General features: G+C 42.8%; 3 pseudogenes; 1 reads left to right on the top strand and 2 right to left on the bottom strand.

The window, feature by feature from the left end:
- Nucleotides 1-1,103: 1,103 nt before the first annotated feature.
- On the bottom strand, nt 1,104-1,586 carry LOC103240639 (small ribosomal subunit protein eS12-like; annotated as a pseudogene).
- Nucleotides 1,587-3,195: 1,609 nt separating this feature from the next.
- LOC103240640 (trafficking protein particle complex subunit 6A pseudogene) lies at nt 3,196-3,675 on the bottom strand (annotated as a pseudogene).
- A 4,698-nt stretch (nt 3,676-8,373) lies between these two features.
- LOC103240641 (non-histone chromosomal protein HMG-17 pseudogene) lies at nt 8,374-18,091 on the top strand (annotated as a pseudogene).
- The last annotated feature ends 3,439 nt before the right edge of the window (nt 18,092-21,530 follow it).

Raw genomic sequence — 21,530 nt, 5'->3', positions numbered from 1 at the left:
CTGCTCACTGCAACCTCTGCCTCCCAGGTTCAAGCGATTCTCTTGCCTCAGCCTCCCCAGTAGCTGGGATTACAGGCATGCACCACCACACCCTTCTAATTTTGTATTTTTAGTAGAGACGGTGTTTCTCCATGTTGATCAGGCTGGTCTTGAACTCCCGATCTCAGATGATCCACCCACCTTGGCCTCCCAAAGTGCTGGGATTATAGGTATGAGCCACTGCAACCGGCCTTGTTTTTTAAACTAAAATGTTTTCCATTTTAGTTCACAAACTAGGTACATAAACCTTACTCTTTTTTTTGTTCTTGTACATTATGCCAGTTTATAGATATACTATAATGTATCTAACCTGTCGTCTACTATATGGGTTGTTTTTAATCTTTATCCATGTGTGTGTATATGTGTGTGTGTATATATGTGTGTGTGTGTGTGTGTATATATATATATATATTTTTTTTTTTTTTTTGAGATGGAGTCTCTCTCTGTCCCCCAGGCTGGAGTGCAGTGGCATGATCTATACTCACTACAAGCTCTGCCTCTCGGGTTCACGCCATTCTCCTGCCTCAGCCTCCTGAGTAGCTGGGACTACAGGTGCCTGCTACCACACCTGGCTAGTTTTTTGTATTTTTTTAGTAGAGACGGGATTTTACCGTGTTAGCCAGTATGGTCTCCATCTCCTGACCTCGTGGGCCACCCGCCTCAGCCTCCCAGAGTGCTGGGATTACAGGCGTGAGCTACCACGCCCGGCCCAGACATTATATATTTTTATATTTGTTAATCTTACAGGTGAAAAAGGTGTCTGTGAGATTTAATTTGTATTTCTCTCATTATGAGTACAGCTGGTCACCTTTTCATATTTTAAGAACCATTTAAAATTCCTTTTATGTAAAGTTTTGCCAATTTTTCTATTAGGTTGTTAATCTTTCTCTTATTGTTTATAGGAGCTCTTTATATTTTAGGGAAAGTAGCCCTTTATTTTGATGTGGCCACAAATAATTTGTTCCCACATTTTTGTTTGACGGTTAACTGCTTCTGGTTAACCTTAATGATCGAAAGGTTTTTTCTTTTTTTTTTTTGGGTGTGTGAGCCAAAGATTTATTTCTTCATTTCTTGCATTTGAAGTACTCTTTGATGACATCCTTGGCCTGAGACTCCTTGTCGTAGTCCTTAACTACTACACAACTGCAATCAACAACTGTATGGGGTTTCCCCTCTGTCAGTTTTACAGAGGCCTTCCCATTCCTCTAGTTTCTTATTGTCATGAACCTTAATTAGGTTGATTTGGTGTTCAGCACAAAGGGCCTCCACCAACTTGACATACATAGGCTCATTACAGTTGGACACAAGCACACAAAGATGGGCTTGGCCCTTGTCTAAGGCTTTGGCAGCTTCGCGAATTCCACGCGCTAGGCCTTCGTAAATGAGGGCTGTCTTCAGCACCTCTTGTAGCACCTCTTGTAAAGCAGTATTAACGTCCATTACACCTCCAGCAGCAATGCCTTCCTCGGCCATGGCGGTGGGTTACGGGTGAAGCTGAATCTTGAAGGCACCCAAGCCTCCGCCTCCGCGCGACTTGGCGGCGGCAGGGAAAGAGCAATCGAAAGGTTTTTATACCTTGCCATGAGTGCATCAATTGTAAGCTATTTTATTTTATTCTTTTCTTTTCTTTCTTTCTTTTTTCTTTTTTTGTGACGTAGTCTCGCTCTGTCGCCAGGTTGGAGTGCAGTGGCGCAATCTTGGGTCACTGCAACCTCTGCCTCCTGGGTTCAAGTGATTCTCCTGCGTCAGCCTCCTGAGTAGCTGGGACTACAGGCACCCACTACCACGCCTGGGTGATTTTTGTATTTTTAGTAGGGATGGGGTTTCACCATGTTGGCCAGGTTGGTCTCGATCTCTTGACCTCGTGATCCACCTGCCTTGGCCTCTCAAAGTGCTGGGATTGGGTGTGAGCCACCACGCCCGGATTCTGTTGCCCAGACTGGAGTGCAGTGGTATGATCACAGCTCACTGTAATCTCAAACTCCCAGGTACCAGCAATCCCTTCCTCAGCCTACCAAGTAGCTGGGACTACAGATGTGCACCACTGCACCTGGCTAATTTGTGAACTATTTTAATTCTAATAAACATTGCTATTCCTTTAATAAATTCTTCCCTTTAGTTTCTTCCCTTTTCTGGATTTCTATTAGTTGGATTGTAGACCTCTTTGATTAACCCTCTAACCCTCTAATTTTTTTATCTTTTTTCATATTTCTCATTATTGCTGGAAAATGGGTTAAACTTCATTTTCTTTCTTTCTTTCTTTCTTTCTTTCTTTCTTTCTTTCTTTCTTTCTTTCTTTCTTTCTTTCTTTCTTGCTTTCTTGCTTTCTTGCTTTCTTGCTTTCTTGCTTTCTTGCTTTCTTGCTTTCTTGCTTTCTTGCTCTCTCTTTCTCTTTTTTGATGGAATCTCACTCTGTCACCAGGCTGGAGTGCAGTGGCACGATCCTGGCTCATTGCAACCTCTGCCTCCTCAGTTCAAGTGATTCTTCTGCCTCAGCCTCCCGAGTAACTGGGATTACAGGTGCCTGCCACCATGCCTGGCTAATTTTTGTAGTTTTAGTAGAGATGGAGTTTCACCATGTTGGCTAGGCTGGTCTCGATCTCCTGATATCAGCTGAACCACCCGCCATGGCCTCCCAAAATGCTGGGATTACAGGCATGAGGCACCTCCCCATGCCTATTTTCTAATTTGTTAATTAATATCTTTTCAATTTGGCAGTCATATTTTAAATTTCCTGGAGCTATTTCTTGTTTTCAGAGTGTTCTTTTTCCATAGCATTGTGTTCTTGTTTTATGGATGAATTATATTTCTTGCTTCTCTGAGGATATGTATAATAATGTTTTGAAATTTTTTTCCATACGTAGAACCTTTAGTGAGCATCTGCCATGCAGAGTAATGTGCCCAATGTGAGAATCCTCCACTCCAGTCCCAACTCTAGTTGGTATGTCCTTGCTTCCCATGGTGCTTCCACCTCTCTTTGATACTCACTTCCTGAATACATGTGACCCCTAGAGGCTGGGATCCCCAGTATCAGCCCCAAGACCACCCCCAAAAGCAGCAGGCCCAGGGTCCCTGGGCAAAGGGATCTTCTGTCTCCAGAGGGGTTGAGGGCCAGGAGCAGCTGTGAGGCTCAGTGGGGGTGGAGAACTGGGGTCCTCAGGATTTCCAGATTATCAGTGGGAACTTACAGGTGGTCAGGGTTGCCACGGAGGCAGTGACCAAACTCTGTATGCCCAGGGTACTGAGGGTGCCACGCAGGAGGCCACAAGTGAATCCTGGAACTTGGGTGCTTCCTCCAGATACTGCAGGCCCAAGATCATCGGGATGAGGAGTGGAAGCTGTTGTCCTGAAAAAAGTAGGTCCCTTGGTGATTGGTGCACAGGCTGTCCATCTGTTGGAACACAGTCACCCACAGATTTTTGCATATGAACTTGAGGACACCCAGCTCCTCCCTGAGATGAGCATCTCCAGGGGCAGTCTCTTGCCTAGAACCTGGGTCACACAGAAAGCCATGCTCTCCAGGATCAACAGGCTTATCTTCTGTCCCCCTCCCCACCGGACAGGGTTGGGTTTGTGATGCCACAGCTCTGCTACCATCTCCGTGTGTAGAAACTCGAATAGCACAGCATCTACCATGTGTCAGCCTCATGCCCCTAATCTGAAATTTTTATGTATTTTTGAGACAGCATCTTGCCTTGTTACATAGGTTGGAGTACAGTGGTATAATCACAGCTCACGGTAGCCTCAGCCCCCTGGGCTCAAGCAATCCTTCCACCTCAGCCTCCCAAGTAGCTGGGACTCCAGGTATGCGTCATCATGACTGGTGGAATTTTTTTTTTTTTTTTTAATTTTTGTAGAGATGGAGTCTCACTATGTTGCCCAGGCCAGTCTTGAACTCCTGAGCTCAAGCAATCCTTCCACCTTGGCCTCCCAGAGTGCTAGAATTATAAGTGTGAGCCACCACAGCTAGCCAATGTTTTTTAAACCTTAATAAATATGTATTGTGTTATCTGTTTTCTCTAAGATCCTTTAATTCTATTTCTTTGTTTTGCTCTTTTTCTTCCTGTTAGTGGTCCTCTTCAAATGTCTGATAATTCTTGGACAGCCAAGACACAAGTACGCAAAAAGCTGATCAGAAGTTCTAGGTGTTTGTCAGAGAGGGGAAGAAAGAACCCATTGACTGGTGGAATTCACTGTAGACAGAGAAGCCAGCAAACGAACTTTTTTTTTTTTTTTTTGAGAAATCCCAAATGTCAGTATCTGTAGGTGTTTTTCTTGACTTGGTCAGTTTCCACAGAAAGGTACCCTCTCATTTTCTCCCTGGGAGTATATGTCTGGCTGTCAATGTTTCGATTGCCAGAGGGGAAAGAGGGTTAGAAGACTCATTCGAAACTCTGACTTTCTTTTTCTTTTTCTTTTTTTTAATTATACTTTAAGTTCTAGGGTACATGTGCACCACGTGCAGGTTTGTTACATATGTATACATGAGCCATGCTGGTGTGCTGCACCCATTAACTCGTCATTTACATTAGGTATTTCTCCTAATGCTATCCCTCCCCCCTCCCCCAACCCCACAACAGGCCCCGGTGTGTGATGTTCCCCTTCCTGTGTCCAAGTGATCTCATTGTTCAATTCCCACCTATGAGTGAGAACATGTGGTGTTTGGTTTTCTGTTCTTGTGATAGTTTGCTGAGAATGGTGGTTTCCAGCTGCATCCATGTCCCTACAAAGGACACGAACTCATCCTTTTTTATGGCTGCATAGTATTCCATGGTGTATATGTGCCACATTTTCTTAATCCAGTCTGTCATTGATGGACATTTGGGTTGGTTCCAAGTCTTTGCTATTGTGAATAGTGCCACAATAAACATACGTGTGCATGTGTCTTTATAGCAGCATGATAATCCTTTGGGTATATACCCAGTAATGGGATGGCTGTGTCAAATGATATTTCTAGTTCTAGTTCCTTGAGGAACTCCAACTTTCATTAAATCCTCATTTCCTTATAGTCTGTTACCCATACCTTTGTGTACCTGTACCTGCCATGCTTAAACCTTTCATGTCCCAACCCTGCAGAGATTAATGGACCTTTCACTTTTTGCCAGAGTTTGGGAGTAGAGGTTGCCTAGCCTGGCATCAGAGGCAGTGAGAGTGTCCAGGGGACCTCACTGCTCCTTACACAGACTTTCTGCACTCCCTTTTCTTTTCTCAGTCCCGCACAACTCCAGCGTTCAATGGTAGGCTCCTCCCCCTACCTCAGGGAATCTTTTTGGTCTGAGGTGAAGGGTAACTCTTCCTTATTTACCCTATAACCACCCAAATCTCTTATCTGTTCATTCCCTTCCTTCAAAGCCTCGGCCTTTGAAATTCAAAAGCTGAGGAGTTATACCTCTTTTCTCTGCCTTCTGCCCTCATACTCCTTACATAATGATCTGCTTGACTGATTGGGACCAAAAGTCAAATGGTAAGAGAATACTTGGGAAAAAAATATCAGTTAAGACTTCAAAAAATATTGTCCTATTGCACTATTATTATACAGTACTGTCTTAGTTCAGACTGCTATCACAAACATATCATAGACTGGGTGTTAAACAACAGAAATTTATTTCTTACAGTTCTAGAGGCTGGGAAGTTCAGGATTAAGGTGTGGACAGATTCAGTTCCTGGCCTGTTGTGTGGACAGCTGCCTTTTTGCTGTGTCTTCACCTGGCAGAGAGAGAACATAAATCTCGGATCTCTTCTTATAAGGTCACTAATTCTATTCATGTGGGCTCCACCCTCATAATTTAATTATCTTCCAAAGGCCTTATTTCCAAATACCACTACACTGGAGATTAGAGCTTCAAGATATGACTTTGGGAGGTGGACACCAACATTCAGTCTGTAGCAAGTACCCACTAGGTGAGGTCACTGTTAGGTACCTCAACTACATTTTCTATCAGTCTTCTCAACAACCCATTCTGTAGATGAAAACTGATGTTCAGAAAAGTTAAATAACTTGCCCAAAGTCACACAGTCAGTATGTCACAGAGCAGGCATTTGGTATCTGATTAAACACCAAGCTGACGTTCTTTCCACAGTAGCAAGTGGCCTCCTGTGAGTTCATAATAAACCTTTGAAAGTAGCAACCAGAATCTAGGATTTCTTCTTGTTTGACTAGATAACAAAAGGAATTTTGATTATGGTTCTTCAAGAGTACTTACTTATGATGTCTCCTTTCATTGGTTGTTAAATTTTACCATACATCGTCTAGTTTTCTAGGTTATTTAGAGACTGGCGCATGCATTTCAGCAAATCAAACTTATTTGGGAAAGCACATATTTGTGTTATTCAGCAGTATCTGTATTTACTATCCAAACATCTGGCAATTAACTTTCAGTGCTGACACAATTTCCAACAAATTACAGAGCATTTACAGCAGTGTACTATATGACACAGAATTCCTGGTTTTAGTGAGATCCTCCTAAATACCTGGTAACTGAATCAAACCTCTCAAAAGCCACCATTGGTGGAGGTGGGTTCAGTGTCTCAAAGATCCCTTAGGGACCTCAGGATTTAGCACAAAGCCAGTCAGTTCCTAGCCATGTTCATTTCTTCATTAGATGCTCAGAATCAGGAAGACAGACAGAAGGGAGAAGGACTAATCTATTAATTACATTTAAAAGGAAGCCACAGAAGCCAACACAGATACAAGTGTTGTTGGCTGTCTGAGGTCTCCCCTGGCTTAGTGAGACTGTGTTATTTTCAGCTCTGCTGCAAGAACTACTGCCTTCTCCAGCCCTGCCAGCACCTCTCCCCATTTGAGTCTTTACCAAGAAGTCTATATGATCTAAGAAGTGATAGTTTGGAATAGGTATAAGCTAGAGGTGAATCCATTAGCTAGAGTGATTATCCAGACTCAAGGAAAACTGTAAGTAGGAAAGTTTGCTATGAGGCTCTCTTAGCTTTCCCTTCAGGATTCATCTTGCCATCTCTCTTTCGTTTACCACTTTTGGGTGGCTGCCTAATGTTGAAGTCCCGTAGGAATTCTTTCCACCAGATCTTCCTCTCACTAAGTTCAGATGAACAGTAATATGTAATTAAGGTGCAACGTTTCAACAAGCAAGTCTCCAGAGCTAAAAGGAAACTCTAAAATAGTGGCATTTCAGGCATCACAATAGGAAAAGAGTTGGGTGCCTTCAGTTCATATTTGCTGTGACCCCAATTGAGAGTTGGGATAATAAACAAAAGTAAGTTCCAAAAAATTCAGAACATCCCCTGAGTCTGCTAGGATGGCCCTCCAGAATCTCCTTAAAGGCTCCGCAAATTTAAAGCCAAAACTCTGTGTCTTCTAAAACTCTGAATTTGTCTGGTGTCTCTGGTTAGGAGTGGTCACATGACCTAAGAAAGCCAACACATCCTTCTGCAGTGGGTAAATGGCTCCCTCAGTTCAGATCTGTTGGATCAGCTGCCAGGTCAGTACCCTCTCACTGTAGAAGCAGAAAATCCATGGGTTTTGCTGTTTAGTTGAGAAAAAAAAAAACAGGCTCTCCTTCTGTTGTGAAAAATTTCAATCTGCAAAAGCATGTGTTTCTAAAATGACTAATCATTCAGGGTTTCAGTTGCTGCTATTGTTTTTTAGAATTTTGTTTAATTTAGTGCTGTTATAGGTAATCGTTTTGCTACTGATCACCTTTCACTACTATTTCATTTTTTTAGGCATGTGATAAAAATTCAGCAATGGTAAGATTTGTGTGGGGAGGCTGAATGAATAATTACATTTATGCATTTGTTGTGGCTAATTCTGTTGGAGTTATGTTATGTGTGTGCTCATGCGTGACCTATTATTTTAGTTTTGGAGCCCAGTTTTAGTTTTGGGGATTTACTGCAACTGTGAGTGACTCCATGTTACACATAAATGTGTCTTTGTTGGCTCCCTCTATCTCCCTTTTCTCTTCATGTTTCTTTTTTTTTTGGAGACAGTCTTGCTCTGTTGCCCAGACTAGAGTGCAGTGTCATGATCTCGGCTCGCTGCAACCCCCGCCTCCTGGATTCAAGCAATTCTCCTGCCTCAGCCTCTCAAGTAGCTGGGATTACAGGCATGTGCCACCATGCCCGGCTAATTTTAGTAATTTTTTTTTTTTTTTTTTGAGATAGAGTCTTGCTCTGTCAACCAGGCTGGGGTGCAGTGGCGCGATCTCGGCTCACTGCAACCTCTGTCTCCCTGGTTTAAGCAATTCTCCTGCCTCAGCCTCCCAAGTAGCTGGGACTACAGGTGCATGCTGCCATGCCCAGCTAATTTTTTGTATTTTAGTAGAGACAGAGTTTCACTGTGTTGCCCAGGCTGGTCACGAACTCCTGAGCTCAGGTAATCCGCCCGACTCGGCCTCCAAAAATGCTGGGATTACAGGCATGAGCCACCGTGCCCGGCCCATGTTTCTCTTACGTGTCTTTGATTTTAACCTCCACCCAGATGACTCCCACTTCTATATCTGCATACCTGACCTGACTACTGGTTTCTCGCTGTGTGCTGGGCACTTCCTCCTGCAGACTCGCTGATAACTGAAACACGGAGTTCCCCTTCATCTCCACAAACTCTTCATTTCCCCCAGCCAGCAACTACTCCTTCCTATTGCTTTCTGTCTGCTCCTGCCTTCTGCCCTGCAGTTTACCCAGTTCGGGGCTTCCTCACAGGCAAAGTCTTCCTGGGCCAACCCACCTGGCAGGGACCTCCGGTGAGATGGGACCGGATGCAGGGTCAGGCAGGGACATTTGGGATTTCAACTGTGCCCTGGTTAATTATGGGAGTGTGGCAATTTTCTTTCCTTCTATGAACCTTCATTTTCAGTGAGACTGTCCTGATCTACCCTGTGGAGTAGCTGATGGGATTATGTAAACGTTTATCTGAAGCTTTTGAAATGTTTGCCTCCGTTCCTACTCTTCACCGGCGTTCTCCAAAGTGGGGTGTGAGCGTGGGGCCCCTGACACTTCTTTGGAGCATGGTAAGAAGATACTAAAATATCTATTTATATTTATTTTATCTAAAAATGTAAATTCTGCTTTGCTAATATTCAATGTTTGTTTTGACTCCTGGCACTCACCCCTGTGAATCGTACTAGATAATATGATCCTTCTAGTACAACTGAGGGCCATGATGCCTGTGTCAGGTGTGCTGTTGGAGAGGCCTCAACTCAGAGGGGGGTGGGCGGCACCCTCCTGTAGCTCCCCAGTGCATTTTGACCACTTGTAACTGATGTGAGCCCAGTTTAGTGGATTTCTGGGTTATGCTTTCTAATTTAATGAAAACATCCACCTGATCCATGGATAAGTGACTGGAAAGAAACTGTGGTTGAAATAGAACTAATAATGCAAGCTCAGGAAAGCACGGGAGTGGCCAAGGGGTCCCCTCTTCTAATCCTTGTCTGAGCTCTTTTTCAGTCCATTTCTTCCTGAGATATAACTTCCTATAATTCAAGAAACAACTTGGGAGCTAGTTTGGTCTCACCAAAATAATTGGCCAATGATCTTTCTGTATAGGATGTTATTTTAAAGGAATTCTACTATTTTCTATTTCAGAGATTGATCTTATCCTCCATCTCCCCAGTTCTGGGTCTGTCTCCTGCTGGTTCACAGGTGTGACATTGTGTGGTAAATATGCTTTCTTTTTTTTTGGAGATGGAGTCTCGCTCCTGTTGCCCAGGCTGGAGCGCAATGGCACGATCTCGGCTCACTGTAAACTTTGCCTTCTGAGTTCAAGCAATTCCCCTGCCTCAGCCTCCTGAGTAGCTGGGATTATAGGCTTATGCCACCACACCCGGCTAACTTTTATATTTTTAGTAGAGACAGGGTTTCACCGTGTTGGCCAGGGTGGTCTCTAACTTCTGACCTCAAGTGATCTGCCCACTTCGGCCTCCCAAAGTGCTGGGATTATAGGCGTGAGCCACCGCACCTGGCCTAATATAATTTCTATAGAGTGCATGACGTGGGTACAGTGGCCATATGTTAACGTATTTTTAAATTCAACTAAACATTATATTTTAAAAATTATTAAAGTAATATATATTCAATATAGAAAATGCAGTTACCATAGAAGAAGAAAGTAAAAACTAAAATCATAGCACTTGGGATAGCAGCTGACAGCTGACATTCCTTTTTGTGCCTATCTATTTCTTTTTGTCAAAAATAGATTGTATTGGACACCCTATTCTGTAAACTACTTAAAATTTTTTATGTAGTAATCCATCCAAGGATTAGCTAAATTAAAGCTACTCCAAAATTGTCTGAGAACAACTGAAAGGCTAAAAATATCTCCTTAATCCAAATTTTATGGTCACATTTTCTTTTATTAATTTTCTTAATCTTTTACTCTTTTCATGGGTAAGAAATCAATGTTATTTATTTGTCTTATGTTCCTGCAGAATTCTCAGCCTGGCAATCAGCTTCTGGGAAAGATTTCAGATTTTTTTTTTTGTTTTTTAGTCTTCTTTTTTTTGAGACGGTGTCTTACTTTGTCACCTAGGCTAAAGTACAGTTGGACCATCACAGCTCACTACAGCCTCGACCTCTTGGGCTCAAGCAATCCTCCCAACACAGCCTCCTGAGTAGCTGGGACTATAGGTACACACCACCACATCCATCTAATTTTTAAATTTTTTTGATAGAGATGGGATCTCACTATGTTGCCCAGGCTGATTTTGAACTCTTGCACTCAAATGCTCCTCCCTGCCTCAGTCTCCCAAAGTGCTGAGATTATAGGTATTAACCACTACACCTAGCAAGATTTCAGAGTCTTTTGCAACCTCAGTAATCTCTGTTTTATGTAAGAGGCAAGAAGCCCTGCCAGGTAGAGAGAATAATGATAGCTATTGCTCACTCTGCTGTTCTGCTGCAAGCTTCTCCTGCTTTGCTTTTCCTTTTCCATTGACTTCTAACAATATGAGTGGTTCAGACCACAGATTGGACATGTCCAAAACAAGGGAGAGAAAAAAAAGAGGAGAGGGAGAGTAGGAAGTCCTGACGAAATAGCCCATGTGGAGTAATGCAGCATGCTCATGTATTGAGGCAAAGAAAAGCAATTCTTTTTTTTTCTGAGACAGACTTTTGCTCTTGTTACCTAGGCTGGAGTGCAATGGCCCAATCTCGGCTCACCACAACCTCCGCCTCTCGGGTTCAAGTGATTCTACTGCCTCAGCCTCCCGAGTAGCTGAGATTACAGGCATGTGCCACCATGCCTGTCTAATTTCATATTTTTAGTAGAGACGGGGTTTCTCCATTTTGGCCAGGCTGATCTCTAATGCCTGACCTCAGGTGATCCGGTGGCCTCGGCCTCTCAAAGTGCTGGGATTACAGGCATGAGGCACCACGCCTGGCTGAAAAGCAGTTCTTTTAAGTGAAGACTCACACTGCAAAGGTAATTGCAACCTTGTTCCCTTTTGCTTAATGGTGATTTTTTCATGTATATGAACCATATCTCAATTATTATGCTTTTGAGAGGGCAAAGACTATGTCCTTTTCATCCTTCTGATCCCCATATTATCAAGTACAGTGATTTTTACCAAGTAAACACTCACTAAACGTTTGTTGTTTGTGATGACAATTATGATAATAGGGTAGCATGCACAATAAAATACGGAATCTCCACAAAAAAAAAAAAAAGAGCAGTTTTAGCTAATTCACAGATGACGTGACGTGATTGACTAGAATGAAAACTCAAAAGAATCAACAGACATTTATTGGAGCTGATAGGAAAATATAGCCAGTTTGCTGGGTTTATATGGAATATCCAAAAGTCAGTTGATTTTTTATAGTTTTATGCATTGAATGGTGGTTCCCAAAAGATATGTCCACATCCGAATGCCCAGAACATGTAAATATACTTGTATAGTTAAAGAGTGGATAGTACCTCTTATGACAAAAAAAGGTGTTTACGTTAAGGATTTTTTTTTTTTTTTTGAGACAGGGACTCACTTTGTCACCCAGGCTGGAGTACAGTGGCACAATCTCCACTCACTGTAATCTCCACCCTCCAGGCTCAAGCGATCCTCTTGTCCCAGTCCCCCAAGTAGCTGGGACCATAGGCGTGAGCCACTGTGCCTGGCCAACTGTTGTATTTTTTTGTAGAGACAGGGTTTCCATGTGTTGCCTAGGCTGGTCTCGAACTCCTGAGCTCAAACGATCGTCTTGCCTCGGCCTCCCAAAGTGCTAGGATTACAGGCATGAGCTACCGCATCCGGCAAGTTAAGGTTTTTTGAGAAGAGAAACTTGTCTTAGATTATCCAGATGAGTCCCAAGTCCGGTGACAAGGGTGAGACACATGGAGATTACACACACACAGGAGAAGGCCATGTGGAGACAGAGGCAGAGGTTGAAATGATGCAGCCACAGCCTAAGCAGAAGTGCCAGGGCAGGCCAGGCGCAGTGGCTCATGCCTGTAATCTCTGCACTTTGGGAGGCTGAGGCGGGCGGATCTCCTGAGGCCAGGAGTTTGAGACCAGCCTGGCCAACATGGTGAAACTCCATCTCTACTAAAAATACAACAACAATAAATTAATCAGGCATAGTGGTGGGCGCTGTAATCCCAGCTACGTGGGAGGCTGAGGCAGGAGAATCACCTGAACCCGAGAAGTGGAGGCTGCAGTGAACGGAGATTGCACCATTGCACTCCAGCCTGGGCAACAGTGCAAGACTCCATCTCAAGGGAAAAAAATAAAGAAATGCCAAAGAACCTACCAGCAGCTGGAAGAGGTGAGGAAGAATTTTCCCTTACAGCCCCTGGAGAGAGCATGGCCCTGCTGGATTTTGTATTTTTAGCCTCTGTAACTGTGACAGAATAAATGTCTGTTGTTTTAAAGCCACTAAGTCAGTGGTAGTTTGTTATTGCAGGCTCAGAAAATTAATACAAGAGTGTCCAAAAGAACAGAGTGCTGTGATTAAGAACGTGTGCTCTGGAGCCAGACTTCCTTTGTCAGAATCTCCACTCCACCAGTTACTAGTTAAGTAATGTAAGGCACACTAGGTAACAGCACAGGGCTTGCTGTGAGTCTAGAGCATGTAGACCTGTGAGTGGTATATTGTGAACATGGAACACACGCTAGTCATTTTTATCATCATCCTCATTACTAACATTATTATTATCACCAGCATAGTTAGAAAGTGCAGCATGAGGCCGGGCACAGTGGCTCGTGTCTGTAATCCCAGCACTTTGAAAGGTGGAGGTGGGAGGATCGCTTGAGTCCAGGAGTTCAAGACCAACCTTGGCAATATGTTGACACCTGTCTCTACAAAAAATTTAAAAATTGGCCAGATGTGGGGGCATGCGCCTGTAGTCCCAGCTACGTGGAAGGCTGAGGTGGGAGGATTGCTTGAGTCCAGGAGGTTGAGGCTGCAGTGAATCAGGTTTGTATTACTATCTGTATTTACCACTATCTGTATTTTGTAATAATAATTCCCCTGCTGTTCTTAATAATTTAATCACATATTGTTTAGTTTTTGCCTGTTTATAAAGGGTACATATTTGTCTCTGACTTTTTTTTCTTTTTTATGAGACAGAGTCTCACTATGTTGCCCAGGCTGGAGTACAGTGGCATAATCCTGGCTCACTGCAACCTCTGCCTCCCGGGTTCAAGCAATTCTCCTGCCTCAGCCTCCTGAGTAGCCAGGACTACAGGTGCCCGCCACCACGCCCAGCTAATTTTTCTACTTTTAGTAGAGACGGGGTTTCACCATGTTGGCTAGGCTGGTCTTGAACTCCTGACCTCAGGTAATCCATCTGCCCCAGCCTCCCAAAGTGCTGGGATTACAGGTGTGAGCCACTGTGCCCAGCCAATCTTCCAGTTTTTTGTTTTTGTTTTTGTTTTGAGATGGAGTCTCACTCTGTTACCAGGTTGGAGTGCATTGGCGAGAGCTCAGCTCACTGTAAACTCCACCTCCCCAGTTCAAGCGATTCTCCCATCTCAGCCTCCTGAGTAGCTGGGACTACAGGCACGCGCCAGTATGCTGAGCTAATTTTTTTTTTTGTATTTTTAATAGAGACAGGGTTTCACCATGTTGGCCAGGATGGTGTCTAAATGCTTACTCAATTGAGAAAGGAAATTTATATACATGTATTGAGAAGTGTTTTCAGAAAATGCATCCCTAAAAAAAATCCATCCTTTAAGTGACTTACATTACATTTATGATTTTAACAAACCGTTAATCAACAAACTTTTTTTTTTGAGACGGAGTTTTGCTCTTCTTGCCTAGGCTGAAGTGCAATGGCGTGATCTCAGCTCACCACAACCTCCACCTCCCGGGTTCAAGCGATCCTCCTGCCTCAGCCTCCTGAGTAGCTGGGATTACAGGCATGTGCCATGATGCCCGTCTAATTTTGTATTTTTAGTAGAGATGGGGTTTCTCCATGTTGGTCAGGCTGGTCTCGAACTCCCGACCTCACGTGATCCACCCACCTCGGCCTCCCAAAATGCTGGGATTACAGGTATGAGCCACCGGCCTGGCCAACAAACACTTTTTAAAAAATACATAGTATCTTAAGAAAATCATCCACAGAAGATGAAGTTAGTAAGCCAGTGAAGCCAAAATCAGAGTTTAAAAACAATATATATATGCAAGTATCTTCTCAGGGGAGCACTGTATGAGATGGTGAAGAGGAGATGGTGCGACTGATACATCCTGATTCTGGATGTTTGTGTCTCTAACTAGCTCAATGTTTTTTGGTTTTTTTTTTTTTTTTTTTTTTTGAGCTGAAGTCTCAAAGTCTTGCTCTGTCACCCAGGCTGGAGTGCTCGGCGCAATCTCGGTTCACTACATCCTCCGCCTCTCAGGTTCAAGCAATTCTCCTGCCTCAGCCTCCCGAGTAGCTGGGACTACAGGCACGCATCATCACATCTGCCAATTTTTGTATTTTTAGTAGAGATGGGGTGTCACCATGTTGGCCAGGCTGGTCTCAAACTCCTGACCTCAAGTGATCTGCCCGCCTTGGCCTCCCAAAGTGTTAGGATTATAGGCATGAGCCACTGCACCTGGCCAAACTAGCTCAATTGTTAGCTTTATTACAAGTAGGAGAAGGAATGGTAAAGGCCCTATGAAGCAACTAAGGAAACAGGAACACATGCTCTCAGATGGGAGGAGGGAAATTCAACGGCCGTGCTGAAATAAGAAAAGTGGAAGAGGCCGGGCCCGGTGCCTCACGCCTGTAATCCCAGAACTTTGGGAGGCTGGGCGGATCATATGAGATTGGGAGTTCCAGAACAGCCTGACCAACATGGAGAAACCCTGTCTCTACTAAAAATACAAAATTGGCTGGGCATCATGGCGCACACCTGTAATCCCAGCTACTCGGGAGGCTGAGGCAGAAGGATCTCTTGAACCTGGGAGTTGGAGGTTGTGGTGAGCCGTGATTGCGCCATTATACTCCAGCCTGGGCAACAAGAGCGAAACTGCATCTCAAAAAAACAAAACAAAACAAAAAACAAACAAACAAAAAACGAAAAAAAAATTGTAATCAGAAATGCAATGTAAAGCCGGGTGCGGTGGCTCAAGCCTGTAATCCCAGCACTTTGGGAGGCTGAGACGGGCGGATCACGAGGTCAGGAGATCGAGACCATCCTGGCTAACATGGTGAAACCCCGTCTCTACTAAAAAATACAAAAAACTAGCCGGGCGAAGTGGCGGGCGCCTGTAGTCCCAGCTACTCGGGAGGCTGAGGCAGGAGAATGGCTAAACTCGGGAGGCGGAACTTGCAGTGAGCTGAGATCCAGCCACTGCACTCCAGCCTGGGTGACAGAGCAAGACTCTGTCTCAAAAAAAAAAAAAAAAAAAAATGCAATGTAAATCACTTAAAGGATGGGTTTTTTAGGGTTGCATTTTCTGAAAACACTGCTCAATACATGTATATAAATTTCCTTTCTCAATTCAGTAAGCATTTATGGAATATATACCACATGCCCACCCAATGTCAAGGGTGAGGATGTTCCAGGGAATGAGTGTGTTACAGTTAAAGAGTCATCAGTTTGAGACTATTGATGTTTTCATTAAGAAGGCTCTTATAGGTGACTTTTTGTATCTGATTTTTAAAAGTAACAAGGGAAATGTGAAAGTTCTTATTAAGTTTTCATGATCATCAGGTTAGGTTTCTACCATAAAGTAGCAGGTTTATATTGTTTGGACACTATAAACAGCTTTTTTTTTTTTTTTTTTTTTTTTTGACAGTCTCACTCTGTCACCCAGGCTGGAGTACAGTGGTGCAATCTTGGTTCACTGCAAACTCTGCCTCTCAGGTTCAAGCGATTCTCCTGCCTCAGCCTTCTGAGTAGCTGGGTTCACAGGCAGCCACCATCACGGTCGGCTAATTTTTGTATTTTTAGTAGAGACAGAGTTTCACCATGTTGGCCTGACTGGTCTCGAACTCCTGACCTCAGATGATCCGCCTGGCTTAGCCTCCCAAAGTGCTGGAATTACAGGCATGAGCCACTGCACCCGGCCTAGAAACAGCTTTTTAAGTTAGTGTGCTTTTAAAAAATTAAAAATAGATGGTTAATGAAGAAACAAAAACTTCAATTAATCAGAGGTGTGGGTACAAATGTTTGACTGACACGTCTATTTTATTTCGATTTAGACATTTTTCAAAGAAAATTTTTGACTAGAGTGTTGGCTTATAGGAAGAGCCTTATTGCTGAGTCTTTTTTCAAGTGTAAAAAAAAGTCCCACATTGGAAGAAGAAGAAGAAGCTAGAACGACCCTCGGACAGACCAAACCCGCTCAGCGCTGCATCCTGCATCCAGAGCCTATGTCCTGCCACTGTCACTGCCAGCATGCCCAAGAGAAAGGCTGAAGGGGATACTAAAGGAGATAAAGCCAAAGGGAAGGACGAACCACAGAGAAGATCTGCGAGGCTGTCTGCTAAACCTGCTCCTCCAAAGCCAGAGCCCAAACCTGAAAAGGCCCCTGCAAAGAAGAGAGAGAAGGTATCCAAAGGGAAAAAGGGAAAAGCTGATGCTGGCAAGGAGAGGAATAACCCTGCAGAAAATGGAGACGCCAAAACAGACCAGGCACAGAAAGCAGAAGGTTTTGGAGAGGCCAAGTGAACTGTGTGGATTTTTGATAAATGTGTACTTATGGTGACTGTACAGTTTGAAATACTATTTTTTATCAAGTTTTGTAAAAATGCAGAATTTTGTTTTACTTTTTTTTTTAAGCTATGTTGTTAGCATACAGAACACCTCATTGTTGTTTTTGGGGGAAGGGGCATATGTCACTAATAGTACGTCTCTGAAGCTGGATTGATGTGGGGAAAACGCCTTTCCCTGCTGGTTTTGAGAGACTTCCTCTTGGCTCCCAGGAGGAAGGATTCCCTGACTTTGACACACGTGGCCTCTTGGCACAAAAGCCTCATGATATGGAAAAACAAATTCGTTTTTATATCGTCTTCTCCCTTTCTATTTTTCAGCATAGATTTAACTCCCTTAAGCCCAGACATCTGTTGGGACCTGACCCCCAGTCATTGCTTACCAGTGTGTCAGGCAATCTGGACTTTCCAGTGATGCTGCTGAGATGGCATCTGTCAAAAGGAGCAGTGGTTCCATTTCTAGTTTGTGGATCTTCACAAAAATTCTGCCATCTTCATTTCACTTTCTGAAAGTCAGGGTTGGCTTGTGAAAAGTTGTTAAAAACATGCTAAATGTGAAATGTCAACCCTCACTCTAAACGTTCCCTGTTCAGAGCGTCAGATGAAGACTTCATTGGGTTTTATAGTGGCTTTCTGATTTTTGGTAGTCCATTGAAGAAGGGAGTTTGAAAGTTGTATACTGTTAATGATTGTCTGCCCATGTCCTGCCTGAAATACCATGATCGTTTATGGAAAGTATCTTTAATAAAGCTGGATACAGTTTGGCTTGGAAAAAAAAATGTTCCACATCAATATAACTGGGAACACAGTGAATAATCATTAAGAAATATAACAAGCATTTATGTGTGACGTATGGACTTTCTAACTTCAAAACAGTTGGAATTAAAGACATGGTTAACATGACCATTAAAATGAAAATAGAACATTAAATTCTATATCGAAGGAAGGAGAAATAAGTAGAGCAAAATCTAAGCTAATGTTTTACCCTGACTTATGTATAAATTTCTCTGTAAGCTTCCTAGTAGTTAAGCTATGATGGCATAGGTTATAGGCTATAAACTAGAGAATTCTCATTATTTGCAAACAGAGAGATAAGTTCCTTGGGATAAAATATTTTAAGTTTTAAAAATATTTGCCTTGAAAAACTATCACGTAGTTAATTATACAAGAAATGTTGAGCCACATATTTAACCATGGTTTCTGAAAGATAGATAAATATTATTCATATAGGTAATTTATATGTTTTTCTTCAACAAAAGCCTAAATTGTAGTATTTAGATTTTACAGAGTAAGGTTTTTTTTGTTTTGTTTTGCTTTTTGAGGGGGATGGGAGGTGGAGATTGTATTAGTGAGGATTCTTGCAGGAAACAGAAGGTAATTTGAGTTGATAAAGGGACTCTTTACAAAGATATATGTAGGATGCAGGGAAACCATAAGGAATTGTGCAGTTCTGTGGGGCTGGTAATAAGGGATACTGTTACTCTCCTAGGTTTGAAAGGGATAAAGAGAAGATGCTATCACCAGAAGAGAACTTGGAGACAGACTGAGCAGAGAAGGCTCTTGGACAGGAGTAGTGACTTTAAGTCAAGAGATGAATCCAGCCTGTGGTACCCCCACAGACAGTCAAGGAAATAAATACCTTTAACTTTCCACCCACTCCCTCTGATCTCTTGCTGGTACTTTTCATTGACTGAATTCAACTAGAAGCTAAGGGCAGGCACAGGGAGTCTGGTGGTGCTTGTTAGCCTTCTGGTGCAGAGAAAGGATGAAGAAAGGACATATGGAAACTATCAAGCCAGGAGGACATATTGGAAATTGGGGAGCTTTATAGAGTTCACCCTTCCCCCATTTTGATAAGTCTCTCTGGGTAAAGCAGAAAGGGACTTGCCCTTCTGCCTTTCCCACTCAGACTTTGGTGGAGAATCACTGCAGTGTAATGAGAAATGGTCATTCTGTTAGCTGCATGTAAGGAAAAAATGTTGAGAACCAATGATCTATAAGAAAGGACAATACCATTTTCCTTAAATGTTTCTTTTTCTCACATGGATTTTACATTGGAGCTAAGTCACAGCTCTGAAATAGAGAAATTTAATAGAGTGTGAAGACAGTCCTTAAGATTAGAATATCAGATGCATTATGAGTCAGTGCCCACAGGCAGAATTAGATAACCCTTGGGGAGAATAGATTCCCTTCCCCACGACCTGTGGGTAGATCTCACCCTACGTGAAGGCGGATACACTAACAGGGGCCTCTGAGGACTATGTCTGGTGACCTGACATCTGGATGTTGCTTTGATTGCTCATAGATAAGTGCACCCCAAGCCCAGACAACTTGAAACCTATGTATCCCTATAGCAGCAGTAATTATAACAACAGCCAGGTCTACAAAGCCAACTGCATTGCCAATGAGGCCATTTAAAATATTGAAAGATACATTCTAGAACTTATGAAACCTCTGGCCTAATCTCCAATATTATATGTTCTCTCCAATTTGAAAATCTACCATTTAAAAAATAAAAACAAAACCAAGTATAAAAAATGTAAATACAGGTCTGATTTGTTTGTTGTTTTTGTTTTGTTTTGTTTTTTTTGGCAAAGAGTCTTTCTCTGTTGCCCAGGCTGGAGTGCAGTGGTGCAATCTCAGCTCACTGCAACCTCCGCCTCCTGGGTTCAAGCGATTCTCCTGCCTCAGCCTCCCGAGTAGCTGGGGCTACAGGCATGTGCCACCACGCCCAGCTAATTCTCGTATTTTTAGTAGGGACGGGGTTTTGTCATATTGGTCAGGCTGGTCTCGAACTCCTGACCTCAGGTGATCCACCCACCTTAGTCTCCCAAAGTGATGGGACGACAGGCATGAGCCACCACGCCCGGCCCACAGTTATATTTTTATACTTAAACTTTATATAAATTCAAATGTTTCTTTTTTTATGCCAAAATATAAATATTTTTCAGACTTAATCATGTGAATGGAAGATTGTTTGGTTCCAGCACAGCACTCAGGAGTAAATGGAATTTATTGAATTCACATTCTGTATTATCTTCTTGTGCTGCTAGGGAAAGAAGTGACAGGTTGAAAAAGTTATTAACTTCTCGTGTGTATTAAGACAACACTTGAAGGCAACTGACTTTAGATAAGACAAAATAATCAGTATAGCCTGTGATGTTACTTTAGTTTAAATCCAGTGTGCTCTGAAGCTCAAACAGAGATAAAGAGCAAGAGTAGGATGAATGTTTTCATTGAAGTCCTAACTTCAAATATTGTGAGGGTCTCAGGAGGTTATCCAGTCTATTTCCAGCCTTTGGCAGGATTACAGTTAAACCGGCTCAGGCAGATGGCAATCCATCTTATTCCTAAAATTGTCCACTCAAGGAATTCCACATAACTCTTTCCATCGTCCTTTTTATAATTGTATTTTTCTTTAAATCCTCAGGGAATATGCATATAACAAATGGAAAGCATAAAGTAAAGTACATATAACGCTCTTCCCATCACGAAGGGGGCAGAATTATACGCTAGTATCTATGATGATTCGTAAACAATACCAGTCCTAGACAAATCTCTCTTCTTTATCCAGCCTCACAAATATTCCGCCTCTCTAAGTAGCCCTTGTCCCTTTGCCCCTCTTGTTTTCCTTTGTTTCCTCCTTTCTCCCCTGGTTCAGAATGCCTAGGAGAGTTTGTGTAAGATTCCTAGCGCCCTAGGAATAGGAAAAGCAATCATGCCTCAGGCCATAGGGATGTTGTCAGCACCATGGACAGCGGCTTATCAGGCACGCAAGCATTGTACAGAGGTATAACTTGCCAGTAGAGTATGTTGATGACCTTTTTAATATCTTTGAAAGTCTTCATCAATTCATTCCCCTTCTCTTCTTAGCCTTCTGTTTTATTGAGGTAGATGACGTTAAGACTTCAACTTTTCGGTGCAGGTAGAGGAGCCCACATCTCAGTAGTCTATGACAAGGAGGGGCTGAAGGGAGGTAAACTCATCTAGGCCTGGTGAAGTTAATTCATCACTTGGCCCTAGGGTTCAGGGAACAAAATACAGAAGGCAATGAAGAACAATGGAATCAGCAAGAGAGGTAACTCCTCTCTTCTCTTGCAGATGCCTCAATTAAATCTATTTCACAAAGGATTAGTGGCCCCTAAAATACACAATTATGCCATTCTTCACATTCCCTATTTTACTGGTTAGAAAACATTTGTTGTAACTTTACATCCATTAAAAATTAACTCTTCAGTCTTGGCTCTGTCACCTAAAATCTCTGTCTAATCTTGGAGAAAATTTCACAATACTTCTCAAAATTTTAAATGCACATATTTTTTGACCCTACAACTCCAACACAGAAATGATTCAACAGGCTGGCATGGTGGCCCACACCTGTAATCCCATA

The sequence above is a fragment of the Chlorocebus sabaeus genome, chromosome 13 (genome assembly GCF_047675955.1).
Source record: "Chlorocebus sabaeus isolate Y175 chromosome 13, mChlSab1.0.hap1, whole genome shotgun sequence".
Taxonomy (NCBI): domain Eukaryota; kingdom Metazoa; phylum Chordata; class Mammalia; order Primates; family Cercopithecidae; genus Chlorocebus; species Chlorocebus sabaeus.
This window is presented reverse-complemented; position numbering and strand designations above follow the sequence as displayed.